This window comes from Rhineura floridana, chromosome 9 (assembly GCF_030035675.1).
Source record: "Rhineura floridana isolate rRhiFlo1 chromosome 9, rRhiFlo1.hap2, whole genome shotgun sequence".
NCBI lineage: Eukaryota > Metazoa > Chordata > Lepidosauria > Squamata > Rhineuridae > Rhineura > Rhineura floridana.
In genome coordinates this window covers 25,789,519-25,815,197 of record NC_084488.1, presented here as the reverse complement: position 1 = coordinate 25,815,197, position 25,679 = coordinate 25,789,519, and the positions used below count along the sequence as shown (strand labels likewise).

At 39.6% G+C, this 25,679-nt stretch overlaps 1 protein-coding gene across 14 annotated transcripts in view; it reads right to left on the bottom strand.

The window, feature by feature from the left end:
* LIMCH1 (LIM and calponin homology domains 1) overlaps window positions 1–25,679 on the bottom strand; it is a 272,533-nt gene that overhangs the window by 169,719 nt on the left and 77,135 nt on the right. The gene's annotated exons all lie outside the window — the stretch shown is intronic.

The following is a 25,679-nucleotide window of genomic DNA, read 5'->3' as shown; positions in this document are numbered from 1 at the left end:
AGAAAGCTCTTGCCTATGATGACTAAATGCCACAGAGGACTGTTGTTTCAGCTACAAGAAAGACTGAAATAGAATTTTTACTTTGAATCAGTACTCACAGGGCTATCTGCATCCAAATTAGTTATACATTGTATAAAATCTAAGTATTGGCAAATGCAAACCAGAAAGCCCAATTTCTGAACAAACTATACAAAAGAAATTGTACTTTTCAGAAGCAGCTAAAGCATGGGTGTGAACCAGAGATGTGGGGTAGAATTTTTCCAGTGCAAATCTTCCAGTGCTTTAATTTTCACAGAATTTTTTCCCTTTCATTGGTTCATTATTAACAATGAACAGATGCCAACTGCAGATAAATATTTGGCAAGTTTGGCAATCAATGCATATAAGTTTTGTTTACTGAATATAAGTAAAATAAACATGATAAGTTTCTGATGCACACTGAAACTTTTCTAATTTGAATAAGAAAATTTTCTAATTCAAATTTTTCCAGAAAACCCACATTGATGGTCTGAACTTCAAATGGGGTTGGAGAGCCACCTACTCTAATAAACAGATACTCAGGGACCAATGCTTTACCTGAACTTGACATCACGCTATGAACTCTAAATGGATCATATTGTGGTAGTAAAGACTATACATTCTCAAAGAACACTTCGAACTACTGAATAACTACATTAAGGCCTTATATATCTCTTGGATTAGGGGCAGGACAATCATGTCAGCTTCCAGGCAGGTTCAAGCCTCAGAACATCTCTTTTAAAGGCATTAATAACTAACTACTAAACCACTAGTGGTCCCCTAACCCAGCCTTTTCCATCCTTTGGGTCCCCAGATGTTGCTGGACTCCAGTTCCCATAATTCCTGACCGTTAGTCATGCTGGCTGGGACTGATGGGAGTTGTAGTCCAGCATCATCTAGGGACCCAAAGGTTGGGAAAGGCTGCCCCAACCCATTTAAACCCTCTGTTATGGAGCTGTTCCTTACTTCACCCTCCAGAACTACATTCCAATTCCTTCTTATCTCAGAGTGCTTCTAGAAGTGCCCTGCTCTTCATTGAAGAGAAAGGTGAAAATCAAGCTGCCCAGGTCCTTCCAGAACCCAAAACACCTCATTGCATCCCAAATCCCAGAGACTTTGTACACTCTGATAGTTCCCTGGTATTTTGTTCCAGCTCTTTGAGCTGAGAGTCATCAGCCCTTCCACACCACCACCACCACCACCACCACCATGATGTCACCTCCTGGGTTGATTATAGGACAGCTATACAGAATAGCTATAGAAAATCTTTCCTACTTTTGGCAAGCCCTTTTCAAGCAAATTACCCAATTTGCTTGCTTCTGGTGCAGATGGAGGCAAGGGGAACCCAGCCAGCCACACTGTCACCTGATACATGCATCACAGCCCCTAACCAGCTTACAGAACATCCTCAAAACCAAGTAAGTTAACCACAAGTCATTCAGTTTTCCCTTTCTCAATTGCCTGATACCACAAGCATTCATGCCACACACACATCAGTTTTAAATGCTGCCACATTGCATATTCCACTTTCCTCTGCAACACCGCTGTGCTCCATTCTCCTATACTTAACACACAGGGTGCTAATTTGGGGAGCATTATGGGGCAAAGAGAGATCTGAAAATGGATTCAATAATTTGTATGTTGTTGTCTCAAGGACAAAAGCTGGACATGACTACTCAAGCCTTCTGTTTGAATTCCTAGCTGAAGCAAGCCTTGGCTTTGCAGCCCCTTTAAGAATGCACAGCATCTCACGGTCATATCTCATGCTCTACTGATGCCTGAGCCAAGTCTTTGATAAGATTTATAAAGCACACAAAAACAGGAAGAGGCTGCTTTTCATGTGATATGATGAAAATCAAGCCCCAAAGCTAAATATAATTTGTCACCACATCTATACACGCACAACGAAATTGTATGAATTCATCATTTTTGTTAAATTTTCTCCTTTAAAGAAGCTATATCCAGTTCTGACAATGAATATATTGCTGGTAGTAATCATAAATGAAATGCTTTTACCAAACAAAACAAAACAAAAATGCATGAACATGAAGAGACTAAGCTCAGTCTAATGCTGGTGTAGGGAACCTTGGGCCCGGGACAGAATGCAGCATTCCTGACCTCTCTATCTGGACCAAAGAACCCAGATGAAACCCTTCTTGCCAGACCTGCAGGCCCCTGACCCTGTTTCCTACCCAAAAGCGTTATTGCTTGGCTGGAAAGTAGCAATCATGCCTCTTACTTGTCTTTATGGAGGATAGACGGTGTTGTGTAAATGTGTGTATAAAGAAGAAACTTTGCTATATAAAAGTAACAATTACATCAGTTGCTCCACCCACTTTTGTCTCTGGCCCCACCTACCACTGGCATGTGGCTCTTGGAAGGTTGCCCAGACGGAAATGTGGCCCTCAGGTTCAAAAATGTCCCTACCCTTCTCTATACCTAAATAAAAAGGAATTTATAGCACTGGTGCACTGCATTCTTCCACCAGCTACAAGAGGAACAGTCTTTTGCATAAAGCCCGCTGAAATGAATGGGAAATTAGAAGAAATGATAGTGAAGTTCTTCAAATTAAGGCTCAGAATTAAAAGCTGAGGACCCAGAAATCCCGCTTCAAAACTACATGCCCAAATCTTTTTCTCCTGTTCAGAACAAAATACACACACACCACTCTAGCCTGCCCCATCTCAATCTCCCAATGGGAAAAAAAAAAAAAGCTTCCAAGCTGCACTGGGAAAAGAAAGAGGAAGAGAGAGAGGAGATTCGCCCCCTTCCTCCCTATGTTCCCGTCTCACTGGCTAGGGTATGGAAAACTATGAAGGAGCTGTGAGAAAACTGACATCTCCCATAGTTCCACCCATCCCATCTGGCAATCAGGAGTGGGGAGAGGGACTCCCTCTGTCCCGTTCCTCTTGTGCTGCTGCTTCCACCATCACTGCTGACTCTGAGTGAAGGGGGCGAAGTGTGAGGGATGGCAGCTTGCAGCATAGTAGAGGGGAAGACATCCTTCCTAGTCCAAGGTTTGGCACATGGAATTTTTCAAGTTTCTCTGATCTTTTTTTCTGGGGTCCACACTGAAGTGAGATTCAGAGAGCTCGCTTATCTGTGTACTTTTGTTAATTATATTTTTAAAAACTGATAGCCTTTTTAAATTCCCCCCATTAGTTACTTGAATCAGCTTCCACAAACAAAGAAATCACTATAAACAATTATATATATTATATATAATACAATGCGGATATGTATAAATGGCCAAATCAATGCCAAAAGCCACTAAACAAAGCCATATTACACAATTGTTTTCAACATGCATCAATTCATATTACTGAGGCTTGACATGATCCGCTGCATTAAGCTAACAAGCCCCAGTTGTCCTAACAGCTTACAGTAAGGAAGAGAGGTGGGGGAAAGCAAAAGGTTGAAAAAAAACTAAGCAGATGCTGTCCCCAGGTGATATTTTTCCTATCCTGCAAGATATTGGAAGTCAATTGAAGTTGCAATGCCAAAGCTTAATGAGACCTTGGCTTGCTTCTAGATGCTATTGGTTTTTACATGAGATGGATAGCAAGCAAGGAAGGGTGTTTTGTTTCCAACAATGTCTTAGGGGTTTGCTTTATGTGAAACACAGCCATGAGGAGATCATTTGTCTTAAAAGGATATGGGGATTGTGCTTGAATTTTTTAAAAAAATGAATTTATCTGTTCATTTGTGCTAAATAGCTCCCATACTGTTCTGTTTAGAGCAAAACAGTCAAAACATATGCATTCTGGCCTCAAGCAAAGATTGTTTTTCATTAGAGAATAATACAGTAAACTAAACTAGCTACAGAGATGATCTTAAAGACACAGATGTTGAAATCCACAGACCTCTTGCTCAGATTTAATCTTAGAGTACGCCTGGGGAGACTGTAGCCTGTAAATGTCCTGCAAATGTATTTTCTTCAGTAGAACTACCCTGAAGTAAAGGCCCATCCACACGGCGACTTACTGTGAGATTGACGCTATTTGCATCCCCGTTTAATTCATATGGTTCACATGACATTGCAGGCAAAGAGAAGCTGGGACACAGTTTTCCCCTTTAAATCCTCATTAAACCAATCGGGAGATAATGCGAAAAGTGAAGGAAAAACTGTATCCACTTCACAGTGTTACTCTATGTAGGCACTTTGCTTTGACATTTTTTGCTGGGCGGGTGGATCCTCACTTTCAGATACTCCCCTCTCTCCACCCACTAAACTCTCCATGAATTCCATTTTGTTTCCAGCGGCTTAAGCAGCCACTTCCGCCTCCCTCTCTGTTCTCCTACATCAGAGTTTGCTATAGCCTTCCTTCACCCTCCCAATCAGTTTTGTGTCAATTGCACCCCGACACTCTGGGCTTCAGCCAGGAGAGGCGTGCCATTGACAAGAAGAAACAATGAAAGAAAACCATCTCCCCCCCTCTAATCAGCATCATGTCAATTGCACCCAGAAGTCTTACTGCTACAGAAGGGAGAGGAGTGCAATTGATAAGAAACACTGGCAAAAAAGCCTTCCCCTTCTCCGTTAGCAATAGCGATACACCGGAGGGAGTGAATATGTAGATTTGGGGGGGGGTGGCGGCCATGAAACAGCGACACCAATCCTTCCCAAAGGAACACTGACCAGTGTGTACGAAAAACAGCAGATTTGAAGGTAGGAAGTGTGAACCTTGTAAATCTATTGCGATGGCAAAAGCTGCATCTTTACTACGTCTTTTAGCTCCCGTGTGAATGAGCCCTTAGTGGTTCATGGACTGTAGTATATCTTTTTGCTGGTGAATAGTTTTGAGGTTTGGTTGTTTACCACACAAATTAGCCCATTCAGAGGAATGGTTTGCAAAAAAAAAAAAAAGCCTGTGCAAATGATCACATTATTTTTCTCTGCTCCATTTCATTCTCACTCATTCAGAAAGCCAAAATGAATACTGAACAAGTAGATTAAATACAACATTATTTCAGACTACCAAGGAATCCTTTCTCTGGCCAGTATTGCTGCACCACACATTAATTTGGTTAGAGGCCAGGTGGTACTTTGGAATAAAGATATGTGTTTTGGGTACTTCTTGTAAATCATTACAACAAACATCTTGTGTGATCCTTTGGAAACCATTTGGTTCATTCTCTAAAATGGAGCCAGTTGCTCCTTCCTTCCACCTTTTTCATTCTTTTACTTGCTTAACTCAAACTCTCCAGGCCAAACTCTGGATCAAACTACTAACCATATAGTTTACCACCCAATGCAAGATTCTTCTTTTCAAAATACCCAGCAGGGTCAATTTGCCACCCAGTTTTGCCATCCAGTGCAAGATTTTTCTTTCCCAAATAGCCAGCAGGGGCAACCTTGGTCAAGATCCTGGTGATTGGAGGGGGCTAATGGTATAAACCAGGGTTTATCATTGTGATGCCCTCAGTTCCCATGGTGCCTTGCTGGCTGGGGCTGATGGAAGTCAGAGCCCAACAACATCTGGAAGGCACCACATTGACTAACCTTGTTATAAACAGTGCTTTAAGATACAGCAGCTAAAAGGTGTGGGCAGATGATAAGGTCTTTGCCTGGCTCCAGATCCAGAAGGACATCAAGTTCAGCACCAAGCAAGCCTCCATAGGGTTAGTGTCACAATTGAAAAAGCTCTCTCAGGTGACTTCTGAAGGTTAGCGAACCTGAGGACCTCCAAGGAATGTTTTAATAGCTGGGGAAGCTCATGTGTTACAAAATAAAATCTAGTCCCTCTGGTTACAAGGATATGCTTGAATACAAAATAGACTGAAATCTCAAAAGCCAGAATGATTGCTCAGAAAGATTTCCTGATAGCTCAAGTGTCCTTCCCCTTCCAGAATTAGCAAAACCAAAATAAATTATGCAGAATAAAAGAAAATGTACATATATGTTCAACTGCACAAGTTTTACACATCCCAGAATCTGATTTTCTTGGAACAGAATCTGGACAGCCTGGGTGAATTTTAAATTATTTTTTAAAAAACACGAGGGACACCAACATGTGTTGAAGGTATGTCTGTGTGGAAAACATCCTGCATGGCTGGTTGATGCCAAAAATGATACATTAGAAAGCCAATTTGCAAATAGAGGAGTCAGCCAATGCACAGAATTTTGTGCCACGCTCTCCTGTTCACCATTTGGTAAACATCCTGTCCAATTCGGGATGCTGTATTGATTGTGGGGAGGCAGTGAAGGAACAGAAATGGCTGTTCAACTGCTCAGGAGGGGGCTGGAAGAAAGTACAGGAAGCTGTCTAACATGAGGTCACATTATCTGTCTATGCAGCTCAGTAGTAGCGTTATGAGCAGCTTTCCAGGGGTTTCAGGCAGAGGTTTTCCCTTCTGTCTACTACCTGATCATTTTAACTGGAGATGCCAGGAACTGAACCCAGAACTTTCTGCATGCAAAGCATGTGCTATCCCACTCAGGTATAGCCCCTCCACAAAGGAGAATGCATACATGTCTCTCTGCAACAAAACCTATTTCCAGCCATGCATTCCATCAATGAAAACATAGGACACGTCATACTTGATAAAGCTCTAAATCTGTTTGGGCTGTTTAAGCATAATTTAAGAAGATTCCACTCATTCACAACTGAACAATCATTCTAAAGAGCAACATATTGTTTTGTTATGTCTGGCACAAGGGTAGAGGGGAGTGCAAATACTTACCAAGAAACAATGTTAATGAATATATATAAATAAATTCTGTCATTTGTTTTCATATTCTCCTATGGTTCATCTCAAATGTCCCTTCCCTTAGGGCTGAGCCACATGCTCACAAGATGGGAATCCTGGATATGCAGGGAGGGAAGAGGTGCACATGGTTGTTCTCCCAATCTCCACTGAATGCATGAGGTACAGTGTAATGTGATGGTCCCAAAACTTCCCCCCTCAAACATGTGGAAACAGATCACATGAATTATGTGTATGCACATGCCACCCACATTGCATGTTACCTTGTATGCAAGATGAAAGGTTGTATTTACAGCATCTGCAGACCAAAGAGCATAAAATAGGCCTCAGAGTAAACATCAAGAAACAATGCTTGCCCTTCATTTTACATCTGTGGTCTTGCTTTCTGTGAAATCTGTCAGCACTGTTTTCCAGCATATTTTGCCTTCAGTTGTTCACATGTATGCAGCAGGTTTTCACCATCAGAAAAATAAAGAAACTACCTTCAATTAGGTTTCTCTCTAGTGCACACAAGTTTACAATGAATGCAATAATGGTAAGTAATTTTTAAAAAATTAATCTGCCTACAGCACTTATCTGTGGCAAGCGATGCAATTCTAGATGAAATATAATTACTAATCAATTTATACATAAACAGGGATGGAAAAAGCACAAACATCAATTTATTTCTGGCACATCCAATCAGGATTGTTTGCAATGCTGTAAAGTGGCAATTGCTCTATTGCTTTTATTGTTCCCTGCTGCTCTAGATACAGGAGAGGTTTTGTTCACAGGTCATTCGGTGCAGAGATGCTGGCTCAAACAATAACAACCTTTTTTTATTGTTAGAACACCTGCTGCCTCTGTCAGTACAGAATCATCTATTATGCAATATGCATGTGGTGATGGGACCACAAGCAGTAATTTTGAAAGAGAGTGTCAATGCAAAGAAACAAAAAGGGTAATTTCTCACTTGGCTTTTATACATGGGGTTTGTCCTTCCTTGATTTCTGTTTATATTGTTGCTGATCTTTGTTTTTATATAACAATTTGTGCTCAGCATCATGGTCCGACAGAAAGAAAGAAAGAAAGAAAAGTACAATTGACTTCTCTTTTCTTTCTTTCTCTTTCTTTCTTTCTTTCTTCAAAAGGCTAGGTACAAACCAGCATCTACTGAAATCAATTACTAGAACTAGAAGTGTTGGGTCAGGACTGAGGACATACTCCAAATAGTTTGAATGTTAACAATTGAGCTATGTGCCATCAGGCTAATAAAGAAAAGAAGTGTGGGCTACTTTTATGGATAAATCCAAAACTGGATTAAGAATATGGTTTCAAGACATGCAATTAATTTGATAGTAGCTGGCTCCAATAATATTGGCCTCTCAATTGTGGTGTGCCACAGGGTTCTATCCTCTCTCCCATGCTATTTAACATTTATATGAAGCCGCTGGGGACAATCATTAGGAGGTTTGGGCTGCAGTGTCACCAATATGCAGATGACACTCAGCTCTACCTCTCGTTTAAATCTTCACCAGAGTCGGCTGTGGAGACCTTGTCCAAGTGCCTGGAATCTGTGAGTGGATGGATGGGAAGGAACAAGCTGAAGCTGAACCCTGATAAGACCGAGGTGCTGCTTGTGGGGGACAAAAGAAGGCTGGGAGAAGTTGACTTGAAGTTCAATGGGGTGACTTTACCCCTGAAGGACCAGGTCCGCAGCCTTGGGGTTGTACTTGATTCCAGGCTGTCCATGGAGGCTCAGATTTCGGCAGTGAGCCGGGCAGCCTGGTATCAACTACACCTCATACGAAGGCTGCAACCCTACCTTCCTGTTCATCAGCTCCCACTGGTAGTACACGCCCTGGTCACCTCTCGTTTGGATTACTGTAATGCGCTCTACGTGGGGTTACCCTTGAAAACGGTCCGGAAACTACAACTTATACAAAATGCGGCGGCTCGACTACTTACGAATAGTCGCCGCCGGGATCACATCACACCAGTGTTGTTCGATCTACACTGGCTTCCAGTTGTTTTCCGAGCCCAATTCAAGGTGTTGGTATTAACCTTTAAATCCCTATATGGTCTCGGCCCAATTTATCTTACGGAGCGCCTTCAACGCCACCAATTATGCCGCCCGACAAGATCAGCCACACAGGGCCTTCTCTCAATCCCTCCGACAAAAACAGCCAGATTGGCGGGTACTAGAGAGAGGGCATTCTCAGTGGCGGCCCCCACCCTCTGGAACTCCCTCCCACAAGATCTCCGGCATGCCTCTTCCCTAAATACATTTCGTAAAGCCTTAAAGACCTGGCTCTTTCAACAGGACTTTGGGATTTCCGTGGAGGGTTAATTACTAGATTGAATTGCCTCCTACCCTGTTTTAATATCATTGTCTGCTGCTGTACTGTTTTTCTACTGTTTTTATATTGTACCATTGTATTTTATTTTATTGTGTTTTAACTGTTTGTACGTCGCCTAGAGTGGCCATTGGCCAGATAGGCGACACAGAAATTAAATTTATTTTATTTATTTATTTATCAAAGGGAAAGGACAGCAGAAAATATATGAGAACAACATCCAGACTTAATTAGGATATAGATCAGAAATATATATATATATATCCCGCCTGCCCTCCCAGCAGGAGCCCAGGGCAGCAAACAAAAGCACTAAAAACACTTTAAAACATCATAAAAACAGACTTTAAAATACATTAAAACAAAACATCTTTAAAAACATTTTTTTAAAAGCTTTCAAGACATCTTTAAAAAAAGGTTAAAAACATTGGTTTTTTTAAAAAAAAGGTTAAAAACATTGTTTAAAAAAACAAAAAGGTTTAAAAACCATATTAAAAAAGCAATTCCAACACAGACCCATGCATAAACAATTCCAACACAGACCCAGACTGGGATGAGGTCTCAACTTACAAGGCTTGTTGAAAGAGGAAGGTCTTCAACAGGTACTGAAAAGATAACAGAGATGGTGCCTGTCTAATATTTAAGGGGAGGGAATTCCAAAGGGTAGGTGCCACCACACTAAAGGTCTGTTTCCTATGTTGTACAGAACGGACCTCCTGATAAGATGGTATCTGCAGGAGGCTGTCACCTGCAGAGCACAGTGATCGACTGGGTATATAAGGGATAAGACGGTCTTTCAGGTATCCTGATCCCAAGCTGTATAGGGCTTTCTGTACCAAGTCTAGAACCTTGCCTGGAAGCAAATGGGCAGCCAGTGCAATTCTTTAAGCAGTGGGATGACATGTTGGCAATACCCTGCCCCGGGGGGCAGTCTCGCCGCTGCATTTTGCACCAGCTGCAGCTTCCGGACCAACCTCAAGGGTAGCCCCACATAGAGCGCATTACAGTAATCGAGCCTAGAGGTTACCAGTGTGTGGACAACAGTGGTCAGGCTATCTCGGTCCATAAATTGCTGAAGCTGGTAAAAGGCACTCCTAGCCACTGAGGTCACCTGGGCCTCTAGCAACAAAGATCAATCCAGGAGCACCCCCAGACTAAGGACCTGGTATTTCGCAGGGAGTACAACCCCATCCAAAGCAGGCAACTGACCAATTATCCAAACTCAGGAACCACCAACCCACAATGCCTCCATCTTGCTAGGATTCAGTCTCAGTTTATTGGCCCTCATCCAGCCCACCACTGACTCTAGGCAGCAGTCAAGGGCATGCATAAACAATCTCTCCCGATTCGGATGTTACAGAGAAATAGAGCTGGCTATCATCAGCGTACTACTGACACCTCACCTCAAATCTCCTGCTGATCATTCCCAAGGGCATAGATGTTAAACAGCATGGGGGACAAGATGGCACCCTGCGGCACCCCACCACACAACTGCCAGGGGGCTGAAAGACGGTCACCCAATGCTATTCTCTGAAAACAACCCTCTAACAGTGCCTCCAATATCCATCTCATCAAGTTGGCCCAAAAGGATACCATGGTCAATAGTATCAAAAGCAGCTGAGAAAACGACTTCCGGGAAGGGTGACTTAGCCTGTGCCTGCTTTTGAGACGGGCTCCTGCCTCAAAAGAAGCTTATTCAGATATATCAGTCAGTTTTTTCTTTTTTTTTTGACTGATTAAACTTCTCCCGGGTAGGGAGAAACGAAGAGATTAACCTCAAAGCCTATTTTTGTTGGGACGACCAGATCTCATTAATTTATGGGACGAGGTCCAGCCGACGAAGGTGGGACGGATTTTTAACAGCAAGCTCTATCTGATAAAGCGAACGTTCACCTTATCTTCTAAGAGAGAACGCATTAACAGGCAAGCACCCTTCTTTCTATATTTTTCTTTTACTTGACTTAAATTGTTGCTGTTTAAAAGAGATTTGCCAGATTGATCAGTTTTTGACATCTCACTGGGGAGCCATAACTTCTCTCTGCTACGCACTAATTAATAGCTTATCTCTGTTTTTGTTGCAAAAAGCTGTCCTGGATTTGCATTCTAAAGATATACACAGAAGAGGGATTTCTATTCCAGATTTTTATTTTGAAAAATATTATACTGTTTTGAGACTACTCTCTTTTTGGTCTATTTTATTTTGACGAATCTGTTTCTTGACGATTGCCATTAATTGTTTCGATCCTGGGAACTGCATTTTGTTTACTTAACTATTGGAGAGATAAGGCTGTCTGCTCTGTGTATACTGTGATGTCACCAAGTTTGGAGTATTAACCCAATTGTTGCTGAAATAAGAAGTGGTTTTCCTATATTTTTCTTTTAAAATGGCAATTAAGAAAGTGGCTGAAAATCTGGAAATAACTATGTTTCAGAAAATAATGGATGAGATTGAGATAATGAAAATTGAATTGAATAAAATGAAGCAGGAGATTAAAGATATAAGGGTCCCTGTGAGAGAGGTGACCCTGGAAGGGGTCCCTGTGAGAGAGGAGACCCCGGAGATTGGAACAGGGGTCCCTGTGAGAGAGGCGACCCTGGAGACTGGAATAGGGGTCCCTGTGAGAGAGGAGATCCCGGAGATTGGAACCAACGTGGAACAGGAACAAGATTTGGAGTCTATGGACTTTAGAAATAAAATCTATTGTTTGGAACTCAATGTTATCTCTGAAGAAATGAATGAAGATTCTAGAGATAAAGTTATCAATGGCATGGATAATCTTCTGGACTGGAATGATGTGATGGAGCCCAATATAGAGAAAATCTATGGAATTATCTGCAGCCATGTGACAATGGAAAAACTTTTAAGAGATGACCCAGTGTATTTTGAAAAAAAGAACAGAGATATGATTTTACAGCAGTATTTCAGCAACCTATTCAGAATGGATGGCAAGAAAATATTTGGGATAGAGGTAATCCCCATCAGACTCTTACTATATGACTATGGCTTTGACAGCAAGATTATTATGGAATACTGATAATGGAAGATTGGATATTGAAATTACTGGACTTAACAAGACTACTGAAGATGGAAGATGGAAAATGGAACTAATAGAGATAATAGAACAATGGCTACTGAAATTATTGAACCTAACAGATTCTGATGTGATGGATTAATTGAAATGTTTATTTTGACTATGGTTATGACAATAAGATTATCATAATTAGTAATGAGATGGATTAATCGATATGCTTATCTGGAAAAAAAAATTGATAGATATATTTCTTAAAGAATTGAAACCTCTCTTTGACTTTTTGTGGAAAGAATAAAGTAATGTTTATGAGATTTGATGATTAAGTAAGATAACTACTGGAGGAAAGTGATTTTATAATATGACTTAAGAGACAGGATTGTTATATATTATAGACTTATAACTGATTTGATCTTTGACAAATGGGAAGTCAATATTTTACTCTTTATTTTTTATTTTTGTTTTTTTTTTCTTTTTTTCTTTTTGTTTAACTATTTTTGATTTTGTTTTTTGTCTTTGAATGTTTTATGATTTTGTCTTGTATGTTTTATGAAAATCTGAATAAAAATTATTGGAAAAAAAAAAAAAAAAGCAGCTGAGAAAACAAGTAAGAGTAACAGGGTCGCACTCCCCCTGTCCTTCTCCCGATAAAGATCATCCATCAGGGCGACCAAAGAAAGAAGGCTAAGCTGAAATGCTGCATAATAGCATTTTAGATTTGATATGCTCCAGCCTCCTAAGGAGGACTGTCTATATGATATAGAGTGAGTTAATCTGGGTCTTTTCTTTTGAAAAACAAGATGGTGTATTGCCCCTTGCCACTGTTGCATGATTCTGTCTGAGACAGAGCTGGGCAAACCCGAAACAGAAAACAAAATCTAGGAAGAAGCATAATCTGAAATGCTGCAATTCTGCCCATAATTGTTAGAGTAAAGTAGGGCCCCTCTTTTTGACAGCCAGCTCTGCGGTGTTCCGCTAATACAGCGGCTTTCAATTAAAGTAAAGCCTCACTCATATGGCGCTTGTTCCGCTTTTGTGGCATTTTTCAGGAGTCAGGAGCTATTCTATTGAATGAGTTCCGCTTTTCGGCCGGTTTCGCTTTTTGGCGGGGGTCTGGAACGCAACCTGCCGTATGAGTGGGGCTCTACTCTATACTGAGACCATACCTTTAAATAGGATGTCAGTTTACGTATTATAGGATTATTATTTATATAATGTATGCAAATCCAAATATTTAAATGACATAGCACATTCAGTAAAACCAGAGATTTCAAACATATTTTTTAAATAGAAGGCCCTATATGGATAAAAAGCATTTCTGATTTTGTGTTATTCACTCGAAATCCGAAGCGGCTCCGTATGCTAATAGCAGGTCTTGCAATATTGAAATAGAAAAGAGTGGGTCCATCAAAAATAACACTGCACCATCTGCAAAAAGACAAATTCTGCCAGCAGTTCTATCAAAAGGGCAAACAGGAGCAGTAAGAGGACATCCCTGTTTAGTACCTTGCCCTATGTCTATAACACCAACTTCAAAGGCATTGACTCTGATACTGGTTCTGGTTGGTTAATACACGTGATGAATAACCCCCCAAAATGCTCCAGTAAACTGAATTTTTTTCAACACTGCAAATAAAAAGGGTCAGTTAAGAGAACCAAATGCTTTCATGGAATCCAATTTTAAAATTGTCAGTGGTTGTTTATTGTGTTTACTATGCCAAATCAGATTTATCATTCTTCTAAAAGGATCTGAACTCTCTCTGCCCTTTATAAATTCTGTTTGGTCCAGGTTGACCAGGGTAGTGATTATGGAACTAAGATAGTTGGCTAAGGTAGCTGTAAAGATTTTTGTGATTTTGATTCAGTAAATTAATAGGTCTATAAGAAGCCACATCATTAGGATCTTTACCAGGTTTAGGAATTATATTTGTGAATGTTTCCAAGTGTCTGTGTACTTAGGTATTATTAGAAAATTTAAACCAGGCAACTGTTTTATTAAATCAAATAACACCTCCCAGTTTCTTCAACGCAGACATTGTGGAACAAATAATAACTCAATATGGATGACCACGTCAACATATTACATTTGAAAGGATAATAGTGCTAATCCAAAGAAGCTAATAAGCAGAATATACAATATCTACTTATTTCCATTATGAAGTTTGGTCAATAACAATACACATATAAAAGGAAGTTAGGAAAAGATTTAAGAAATTACAGCTTGATTATAACACAAATAATAGACTTCGGTTTTTTAAGCCGTAAATTTTTTTAATAAGCACTAATCTAAAAGTGATTTTTTAAAGTTCGTCTATTAATGGTACCTTACACTGCATAAATTAAGAAAGATATACCAATTAAACTGTTTTTACTGGAGATGTAGGATGTCAAGGGCAGACTATTTACATATTTTCTAGAAATGAATAAAGATTAAAAAAAATGTGGAATGTGGTTCTTAACACCATGTATGAAATTACAGGATATAATATCTTAAGAAGCCCTTCAACTACCCTTTTGTAAATATCAAGAAAGAAATAGAAACTACTGACATACAATTAATTGCCAGTCTACTAACAGGAACAAGGTTAAGCACTGTTCAGCTTTGGAAAGAAAAAAGAGCTCCAACATTTAAAAAATGGTTACAGAAAATATGGGAGTTTGCCCTGATGACTAAACTAACATATCAGAAAGGAACATTCAGTAATCAACACACCTATAAAAATCGGGCACTCTTTATTAATTACTGGGGTAACAAAATCAATGATAAAATAGTCCTTTGCAATTATTTCCCACCTTTATTATTGTGAACAGCTGGTATAGAGCAGTGGGGAGGAGAGCCTGGCTGGGAGTCCACAGTCTGTGAGTTCAAATCCCCGCTCGTGACTCCTGGGTGTAAAGGGCTAGCTAAAGATCACCCCCACAGTGAGTGGCTCAGTGAGTACGTGCCCTGGCACCTGTGCAGCCATGGGCAAGCTGCAGAGTCCCAAGGAGCCCAGTTGCCCCCCAGCTGGCAGTTGTGGACAAGGAAGGGGCTGGCTTGTGCAGCTGTGGCAAGCTGAGCAGGCCCTAGCCAGCTGGGGAGGACTAGCCCCAGAGGGAGGCAATGGTAAACCCCCTCTGAATACCACTTACCATGAAAACCCTATTCATTGGGTAGTCATAAGTCCATTTCCATTTTCATATGATTGTGTCCTCTTGATTTTAATATGTTCACTTTGAAATCTTTGTTTAAACAAAGTAAATAATTGAGGAGGGGGAATGGCTGTAATTAAATACGTTTGATATCTGAATCCACACATGTGGTAAATTAGAATCTGTTTCTGAGCCAAGGGGGGGGGGGAGAAAGTAAAGAAAAAAGAGAAAATTTAAATATGGCATACAATTATTAGAAGCAGACCTACTCAGGTCCAATGACCATGGAGCACATGATCCGTTTGCTAACACATCTTGCACATCTGTATTTTTGATTATCTCTTTAACTATATATGTGTATGTACTGCCTTCAAGTCGATTCCAACTTATGGCGACCCTATGAATAGGGTTTTCATGAGGCTGAGAGGCAATGACTGGCCCAAGGTCACACAGTGAGCTTCATGGCTATGTGGGGATTCGAACCCTGGTCTCCAGGTCGTAGTCCAACACCTTAACCACTACAATCATGGGTAAGAGGAGAGGTCTCTAATGAATCAGTAACTGGATAAGGAACAAGAAGCCTGGAATAGGAATAAATGGACTTCTCCCAGTGAAAGGATATAGAAAGCAGATCCTCCTAACAAACAGTATTTTGACCTGTGCATTTTAACTTGTTCATAAATGATCTAGAATTGAGGGTGAGCAGTGAGATAATCAAGTTTGTTGATATTACCAAATTGTTCAGGGGATTAAATCAAAAAGGGACTGTGGAAAGCTTCCAAAAGGATCTCTCGAGGCTGGGTGAATGGGCAGCAAAACTGCAAATGTATTTCAGTGTAAGCAAGTGTAAAGTGATGCACATTAGGGCAAAGCCTCTTAATTTCACATATATGTTCATAGGGTGGTGAGTGACCAGAAAAAAATAGAATGAAGATGTCGTCCCAGTGTGTGGCAGCTATAGAAATAGTGAATGCCAGACTAGGGATGATTAGGAAAGGCAATGAGAATAAAACTGCAAATCTGTGGTAAAACCACAATTGGAATACTATGAACAGTTTTGGTCACTTCACCACAAAAAGGATGTTGTAGAGCTGGAAAAGATTCCCAAAATGGCTACCAAAATTATCAAAAGGCTGAAGCAACTCCCCCCTGAGGAAAATGTTGTAACATTTGGGCCTTTTAATTTGTAGAGAAAATGTTAATAGAGACATAACAGAGATGCATGCCGCGTAGAAAGTAGATAGAGAGAAGTTTTTCTTCCTCTCTCATAATACTAGAACTTGGGGCCATCCAATGAACCTGCACGTTGGAATATTCAGGCCAAGCAAAAGCGGGTATTTCTTCACTCAGCACATAGTTAGACTATGAAATTCACTCCCACAAGGTGTAATGATGGTCACCAACTTGGATGGCTTTAAAAGAGGATTAGATAAATTCACAGAGGATAAGGCTATCAACAGCTACTAGTAAAGGTGGCTATATTCTATGCCTTCTGCAGTACACATCTGAATACCTGTTGCTGGGAATCACAAGTGAGGAGAGTGCTGTTGCATTCATGTCCTGCTCACAGACTTCCTGTAGGTATCTAGTTGGCCACTGTGAGAACAGGATGCTGGACTTGATGGGCCTTTGTCTGATCCAGCTGAGCTTTTATGTAGATTTGGCTTGCACTAATTTTAATGACAGGAGATAAGAGGGAGAAAAAACAACACAAGTTTTTTTCCATTAACTCACTGTTCCACGAAGATACAAAAGAGTCAACCAGCACCTCATATGTCAGACAGCTGGAGGCAGAGAAGCAAATTTAGAGTGAATAATGAAAAGACTATGTCCATGCCAAGCTAGATAAGTCTGGCTTCCAAATTAAGGGCATCAGCATCAACAACATGTTTAGGTGTACCCAGTATAGCTCTGAGAAAGACGTACTGGACTCCTTCCAAAGAAAATATGAGTCCTAGAAACCATATTGAGGCACCAATCAAAATCTAGATAACTTTTGTTGAGCGAAATATGGGACACAACTTTTGCAACATACGCTCATTTGGCTGCTGAAAGAAATGTACATCCTTGTGTGTCAAAAACCAAAGTAATTTTGTTACTGTATGCTCTGCTTTAACCTTTGCTAAATGTACCGTGTACTTTCCAACTGGTAAATTCATGAAACCATATTCCGAGATGCTTACAAGAACTGATTTGTTCTACACTATGTAAATCCATGGTCCAATAATACTTGGCTTTCCTTTTTGAAAGTACCATAACCTTTGACTTTTTGTAATTAATATTTGGAACAGGAACAGTTGACCTGAGGGCCCGAGGCCACAACTGGTCCCCCAAGAGTATTTTGTGTCCCCCCAAGATCCCTCAAAATTCATAATTTACACACACACACACACACACACACACACACACACACACACAGAGTTATGCCTGTTCCTATGGGTCTCCCACTATCATCCTATGATGCCAAAAGATTTTTGTGAACCTCCAAAGCCGCTCCCAAAATTGTCCTTCTTAAAATTAATTAATTTTACTGGCTGATCCCATAGGTGCTCCACTATGATACCAAAATATATTTATGCTCTCCAAGGCCTGACCACTCCTGTGGGTCCCCTGGTGTGATTCTGCGATGCCAAAAGGTTTTTTCTGACACCCCAAAAAACTCCCAAAATTTGTCCTTCAAAAATGTTTTATAATTGGCCGTGCCAACTTTTGCAGTTTGGCATGCAGACCCCAGGAGGTTAACCATGGGTCAATGTAGCCCTTGGCGTGAAAATGTTTAGCCAACCCTGAGTTAGAAATTCATTCTTATAATAATTTGCAAATCTAGTAAACCATCATCTGCATATAATAAAGTGCAACAATCTTGCCCAACTCCACAGATGGAAAAACCTGAAGTTACTACAACACACCTGTACAGATGTGTCTTGATGTATGATCAAAAACAGCACTTTCTTATCCAAGGTAGTCTGCTTCAATTTGTAATCTCTCCTGACAAATAAAATCAAATGCTGCTTTCAAATCAATAAAGGCCAACAACTTGCCTTTCTTTGGTTTTGATATTTCCCCGCTAAATGTGACAGAACTACAGAGTGATGTTATGCAGAATGCCCTAACTGAAACCAGATTTGCTTTTCTCCTAATATAAAATATTATATCACATTATAAAATAATCCAAGAATTAAGCTGATTGCACAGAAAGGTGGCATATACCTTTCCTATAATAGATAATATATGTATAGGGCAATGTTAGAGTCCACTTTGAAGCCTTTCTTATGGATTGGTATTATAATAGCTTTTAGAAAATGAGAAAGAAGGAAAAGTGCACTAAAGGGGAAGGGAAAAAGAAGCTGTTTAGGACACCAAGGATTCCTATCCTGGTGTCCCTTATCACAGCCCTGACTTAGCTCATTGGCTTAAAACACTGATAGGCAGGAGCAGCCAGGCTGGCTCATTTCACAGAAATCACTTAGAAGGGTACCTGCACATTTTGCTCCACAACTTTTCTTCTAGGAGGACTAGAGACTTACTTTTTAAGACTTTTCTTCCTGCCCTAATAGCAATAGCTTCTGATTTATTTTAATGACAGTCCAGAAACTGACTTCTAAATGTATGTGATGACCACTTTAGACTATGAAACCATACTTTTATCTAGAAGAAGAAGAAGAAGATTAAACACCAAAAAAGAAATGTCTACAACAGGGATGGGGAAACATTTTCAGCTTTAGGGCCTCCTGACACTCCCACAGTTGTCATATTAGTTTGGTTTCTACACAAACCAAAGCTTTTAGCATTGTGGCACCAGTAATTCAGAACACTGTTCCTACTGAAGTCAGACAGGCAACTACAATCCTGATATTTCGTCACCTGCTGACAATGTATTAGTCTTGTTTTTAGAGAATTAATATGATTCAGTGTTGGTTATTTGTTCAGAATGCTATGATTCTATAATTCTATTATTTTAAAGTTTTATTATGTTTTAATGATTTTACTGTACATAGCCTTGATTTTTTTTAATGAGTTTGCAGTTTATAAATATTCTTGTAACTAAATAAATAACATATGCTGGCCTTTCCTCTCCAGTTCATGAATGCCCACTCCGGTCACTCTGCCTGCTTCAGTCTTAAATTAGGGCAAATTAATGGACACATCTGAAAACAACTTGAAAACGGATGTTACACAACCATAGCGAATCAGCACATGTTAGAGACATACCACCTCTTGCTAAATACTGCCTTCCAGATGTTGATGTTCCCCACAAAGCTCTCAGCACCATTTTAAAGTTATTACAGGCACCAGATGGCCACGTTTATAGTTTAGTTCATAATTATTTACAATTGCTAGATCAAGTTTGTGAACTTGACCCAGCAGCCCATTAGCACTTTGCAAAGATGGAAGAAGTTACAGCTCTATAAACTTCCCTAGAGAAACACGCACCAGAGAGATCATCCTTCATGGCAGAATAAATCTCACTGGTATTCCCACCACGACCCCTTGGGTTCTCATTTCTTTCCACAATAGGAATGCAGCAACATGCACATAATGAAACAACAGTACAAAAGTGACCTTCAGTTTCCCATTTAAAAAAAAGTTGTCTAATTACATGGGCTTCTCCTTGAATGTCAACAATGTATTAAATTTACATGATTTTTATTTATTAATTTACATGATGTATTACATCAAAAGGTTTACCAATAAAACCAGGTGGGGGTATGTGATCTTTCCGTTTTAGTGCTCCTTTCATACAGAAGTGGTTTAACTTGGCACAGTTGTACCAAAGTTAAGCACTTCTAAGTCTTACTGTTTTTAAAGGGTGACAAGATGTTTAACTCACCAATATCAATAGGACTTCACATGTGCTTAATGTTTGGCTGGATCATGACTATTCGTTACCAGTGAGATCTGCTGTTGTGTCGCTGTTTCATGCACATTCCTAATCCAGGAGTCAGCAGACTTCAGGCTTACTGGATTTTTAAAAAAGAACTCCATTATCTACCAACCACATGCAAAAGAATGAATGAATGAACAGGGGATCTCCAAGCACATTTTGAATCTAGAAATTTGTTATCAGTGCCAAAAATGAAGTGAGCTGTAAGTCCTTTTGCACTGAAGTCTATTCCTGGCTAGCTTCCCTAGTTTCAGCAGCTTAGTTTTGGAAGGAAAAAGCCATGTTGTTCATGCTATTGTTAAACAAATGGGAGTCAGAAAGCTGATCTATTGCAAGCCACCAGAGATCTGTAAGTAGGTCCCTATCTACCTTTTACTCAGCTCTGCCCTGATTCAAATGCTAACAGCAGCAATCAGTGTTGTCCCTGTGTAGACTGTAGGCAATACAGAGCACCAATCATCTGCAAAACACTACGTCTGGAAATCTCAACAGAGACAACATTTCTCCTCCTTTCAAAAGAAACTTAAAATCTACTCAGGATTTCTAACTTCTTCTCCTTCTGCTACAGTCCAACAAAAATTGTACAGCAGATGTACAATAAGAAGAGAACTTCAGTGCCAAATTAGAAGCAACTAGTGGAAAGCAGCGAGAAGGAGAATGGAATGGAGTATTCTACAAGGCTAGCATCCTGAACAAGAACACTTCACGTTGCACCCTTTTGTTGCAGGTCCCACTTGTCTTGTTATACAAGATTCAGTTCAGATTTAGGGGCAGTCTATCAAGTTCACACTTTCCAAAACAATATGAAAATCAAAACACAGTCATCCTTCATAATTTTGCAATGCAGTTCTCCAACAAAATGATGTTTACAAAAATGCATATCGGGAAAATGTGCATAAAAATGAATATATTGGTGAAAATAGCATACAAAATGCATTAGGAGAAAATGCAAAAATGTGTACATTAGTCAAAACTGCATATAAAAAAGTATTTATCAGGAGAAATTCACACTAAAATGCTGAAGAATTTTCAGGATTATTTTTTTTAAAAAAATGCTAATTGCTGCAGAAATGTGGAGATCTGAATATAAGACTGGAAAAATTAGAAACTGAGAGGACCCAATTGGCAGTTCCTTCTATCCCTATCTAATCCAAAAGTGTTAAATCTGGATACGCTTCATGTGAAAATGAATGCAAATCTGAAGTTTCCTATTACTCCACTCTTAAGCAATGGGAAGAGCCCTTTATCTGATCATGTAACCTATCCTCTTCTGTTTTTTTCTGCTCTGCCTTCTCTATTCCCTTGAGTTACCAATCCCAGTGGATTTTCTTTCAATCAATTTAAAGCTAACTAGGGTAAAAAGAACTGAATTCAACCATGGTGGACTGTATATCCGATTTCAATGAGAAATTGTCATATCACTAAACACATTCACATAACAGTAAGATCTGCTGATTCGCATACAAGTTACTTGTGTATGTACTTATTACTGACAATTTAACCAACTTTGAAAATGAATCTGTTTGACCCTAGAGGCAGAGGAGACGTGCTAAGTCTTGCTGAACTCGGTGGGACAAATTGGTCACAATGAACTTGCCCCATTAATGGAATTCACTAATAGGCAAAAAAAAACCTTGCGGTTTAAGAATGTACCTATAGTCCACAGATATTTCTATCACACTTTAAAAAGCAGGGAAATTGGGCAGCTATAGTGAATGCACCAGGGGAGCAGGAGAACTGACCTCCTCTCTGAGATATTGGACTGCCCTACAATTTTGTAAAAAAGCAAACACAATTTGGGTTGGTCTTCCACAGTCCAATCTACTTCCTGTGTAGCTTAATGTGAGATGCCTTATTCCCCTCACAGAGCTACAATCACCAGAAGAGGGACTGACTGTTAAGCCACTCTGGCTACTGGAACTCTGTCAAAGGAAGAGAAGTCTCTTAACAATTCTCAGTATCCTTTACAAACTACACTTCCCAGGATTCTTTGGGGGAAGCCATGACTGTCTAAAGTGAAATAAATGGGTGTAGCCACCTGATTAGCTAAGACAAACAGCTGCGGGTCTGGCTTTTATTTTTATTTTTTTTCAATAATTTTTATTCAGATTTTCATAAAACATACAAGACAAAATCATAAAACATTCAAAGACAAAAAACAAAATCAAAAATAGTTAAACAAAAAGAAAAAAAGAAAAAAAAAACAAAAATAAAAAATAAAGAGTAAAATATTGACTTCCCATTTGTCAAAGATCAAATCAGTTATAAGTCTATAATATATAACAATCCTGTCTCTTAAGTCATATTATAAAATCACTTTCCTCCAGTAGTTATCTTACTTAATCATCAAATCTCATAAACATTACTTTATTCTTTCCACAAAAAGTCAAAGAGAGGTTTCAATTCTTTAAGAAATATATCTATCAATTTTTTTTCCAGATAAGCATATCGATTAATCCATCTCATTACTAATTATGATAATCTTATTGTCATAACCATAGTCAAAATAAACATTTCAATTAATCCATCACATCAGAATCTGTTAAGTTCAGTAATTTCAGTAGCCATTGTTCTATTATCCCTATTAGTTCCATTTTCCATCTTCCATCTTCAGTAGTCTTGTTAAGTCCAGTAATTTCAGTATCCAATCTTCCATTATCAGTATTCCATAATAATCTTGCTGTCAAAGCCATAGTCATATAGTAAGAGTCTGATGGGAATTACCTCTATCCCAAATATTTTCTTGCCATCCATTCTGAATAGGTTGCTGAAATACTGCTGTAAAATCATATCTCTGTTCTTTTTTTCAAAATACACTGGGTCATCCCTTGAAAGTTTTTCCATTGTCACATGGCTGCAGTTAATTCCATAGATTTTCTCTATATTGGGCTCCATCACATCATTCCAGTCCAGAAGATTATCCATGCCATTGATAACTTTATCTCTAGAATCTTCATTAATTTCTTCAGAGATAACATTGAGTTCCAAACAATAGATTTTATTTCTAAAGTCCATAGACTCCAAGTCTTGTTCCTGTTCCACGTTTGTTCCAATCTCCGGGATCTCCTCTCTCACAGGGACCCCTGTTCCAGTCTCCAGGGTCTCCTCTCTCACAGGGACCCCTGTTCCAGTCTCCAGGGTCTCCTCTCTCACAAGAACCCCTATGTCTTTAATCTCCTGTGTCTCCAAACAATAAATTTTGTTTCTAAAGTCCATAGACTCCAAATCTTTTTCCTGTTCCACGTTTGTTCCAATCTCCGGGGTCTCCTCTCTCACAGGGACCCCTTCCAGGGTCACCTCTCTCACAGGGACCCCTATATCTTTAATCTCCTGCTTCATTTTACTCAATTCAATTTTCAGCTCCTTACAACCCTGTCGCAGGTTTTGTTTCGTTATCTCAATCTCATCCATTATTTTCTGAAACATAGTTATTTCCAGCTTCTCAGCCACTTTCTTAATTGCCATTTTAAAAGAAAAATATAGGAAAACCACTTCTTATTTCAGCAACAATTGGGTTAATACTCCAAACTTGGTGACATCACAGTATAAACAGAGCAGACAGCCTTATCTCTCCATGTTTAAGTAAACAAAATGCAGTTCCCAGGATCGAAACAATTAATGGCGGTCGTCAGAAAACAGATTCGTCAAAATAAAATAGACCAAAAAGAGAGTAGTCTCAGGCAATATAATATTCTTCAAAATAAAAATCTGGAATAGAAATCCCTCTTCAGTGTATATCTTTAGAATGCAAATCCAGGACAGCTTTTTGCAACAAAAACAGAGATAAGCTATTAATTAGTAAGTAGCAGAGAGAAGTTATGGCTCCCCAGTGAGATGTCAAAAACCGATCAATCTGGCAAATCTCTTTTAAACAGCAACAATTTAAGTCAAGTAAAAGAAAAATATAGAAAGAAGGGTGCTTGCCTGTTAGTGCGTTCTCTCTTAGAAGATAAGATGAACGTTCGCTTTTCCAGATAGAGCTTGTTGTTAAAAATCCGTCCCACCTTCGTCGGCTGGACCTCGTCCCATAAATTAATGAGATCTGGTCGTCCCAACAAAAATAGGCTTTGAGGTTAATCTCTTCGTTTCTCCCTACCCGGGAGAAGTTTAATCAGTCAAAAAAAAGAAAAAATCTGACTGATATATCTGAATAAGCTTCTTTTGAGGCAGGAGCCCGTCTCAAAAGCAGGCACAGGCTAAGTCACCCTTCCCGGAAGTCCCCCTTCCCGGAAGTCCTGGGGTCTGGCTTTTAGAACACTGACAGTTGGTTCTTAATGAGCATGCCCGCACTTATCATTGACTCCAATCTTAAATTTCTCTGTCAAAGGAAGAGAAGTCTCTTAACAATTCTCAGTATCCTTTACAAACTACACTTCCCAGGATTCTTTGGGGGAAGCCATGACTGTCTAAAGTGAAATAAATGGGTGTAGCCACCTGATTAGCTAAGACAAACAGCTGCGGGTCTGGCTTTTAGAACACTGACAGTTGGTTCTTAATGAGCATGCCCGCACTTATCATTGACTCCAATCTTAAATTTCTTAAATTAATTGAAAATCAGCCATGCATCTGTTTAACTTTTAAACTGCAGAAGATGAAGGTCAGAGTATGGGGCAAGGTCAGTAATATGATTACAGGTACTCTGTGAACATAACTGGTTTTTAATTAATTTCAACAAATTATGAGACCACTGACAGAAAAGAAGTCCAACAGAGCTCTGGATTTTTTCTTCTTGTTTTATACTTTGAATTCTCAATTCTCTCTGAGTGTTTTGTGTATTGCCATGAACACTTAGAGTGTTGTTAAGCAAGAGTTTAAGTAAAAATCAGTCGTGAAGGGAGCTGTACAAAATTTGTAATGGGCTGTTTGAATAAATGCAACAGATAGGTCTGCTTTAAGAAGCTAGAAGTCAAAGCCTACTATCAATTGATTGCCAAGGGAAAGAGGCAAGAGACCATCTGCAGCCATATGGTTTATATTTCCAACAGGATTGGCAAGTAGCTGACTAGTGTTGAAACCACATCTGCAGAGTTTCTGTTATTTTGTTTTGTTGTCTTTTTATCATCTATATCCTGGGATGAAAATTACAACTCAAGGTTTAACATAGGAAACTGACTTATACAGGGTCATACCTTTGGCCCCCTGTTTGCACTTACTGGCAATGGCTCTCCAGGGTTTCAGTTAGGAGTTTTCCCTAGCCTTACCTGGAGATGACAGGGGAATTTTCTCTTGGTGATCACTAGTGACTGAGTAAGATTGTCTTCCAAAATAAAATCTTTAACAAAGGATCCGTCTGAATCTGTATCCACTGCCGATGTACCAGTTCATGACTAGGGGCTTCTGGATTTCACAGTCCTGCCCCTGTCGTCATTCACTGATCGCCATGGGACTTTTGTTACGGGAATAGGGAATGTGTAACTCCTGGCAAACATCAGGGCCTGGGGCTATTCAATCTGAAACCCAGAGTCAGCAACTGTCAAAGAACAGTAACACAGGGTACTCAGAATTATATTGAAACCCTTTCCTATATTAACATATTATCAAAAGTGTTTTGATGTTTGTCCCAGATAAAATAAT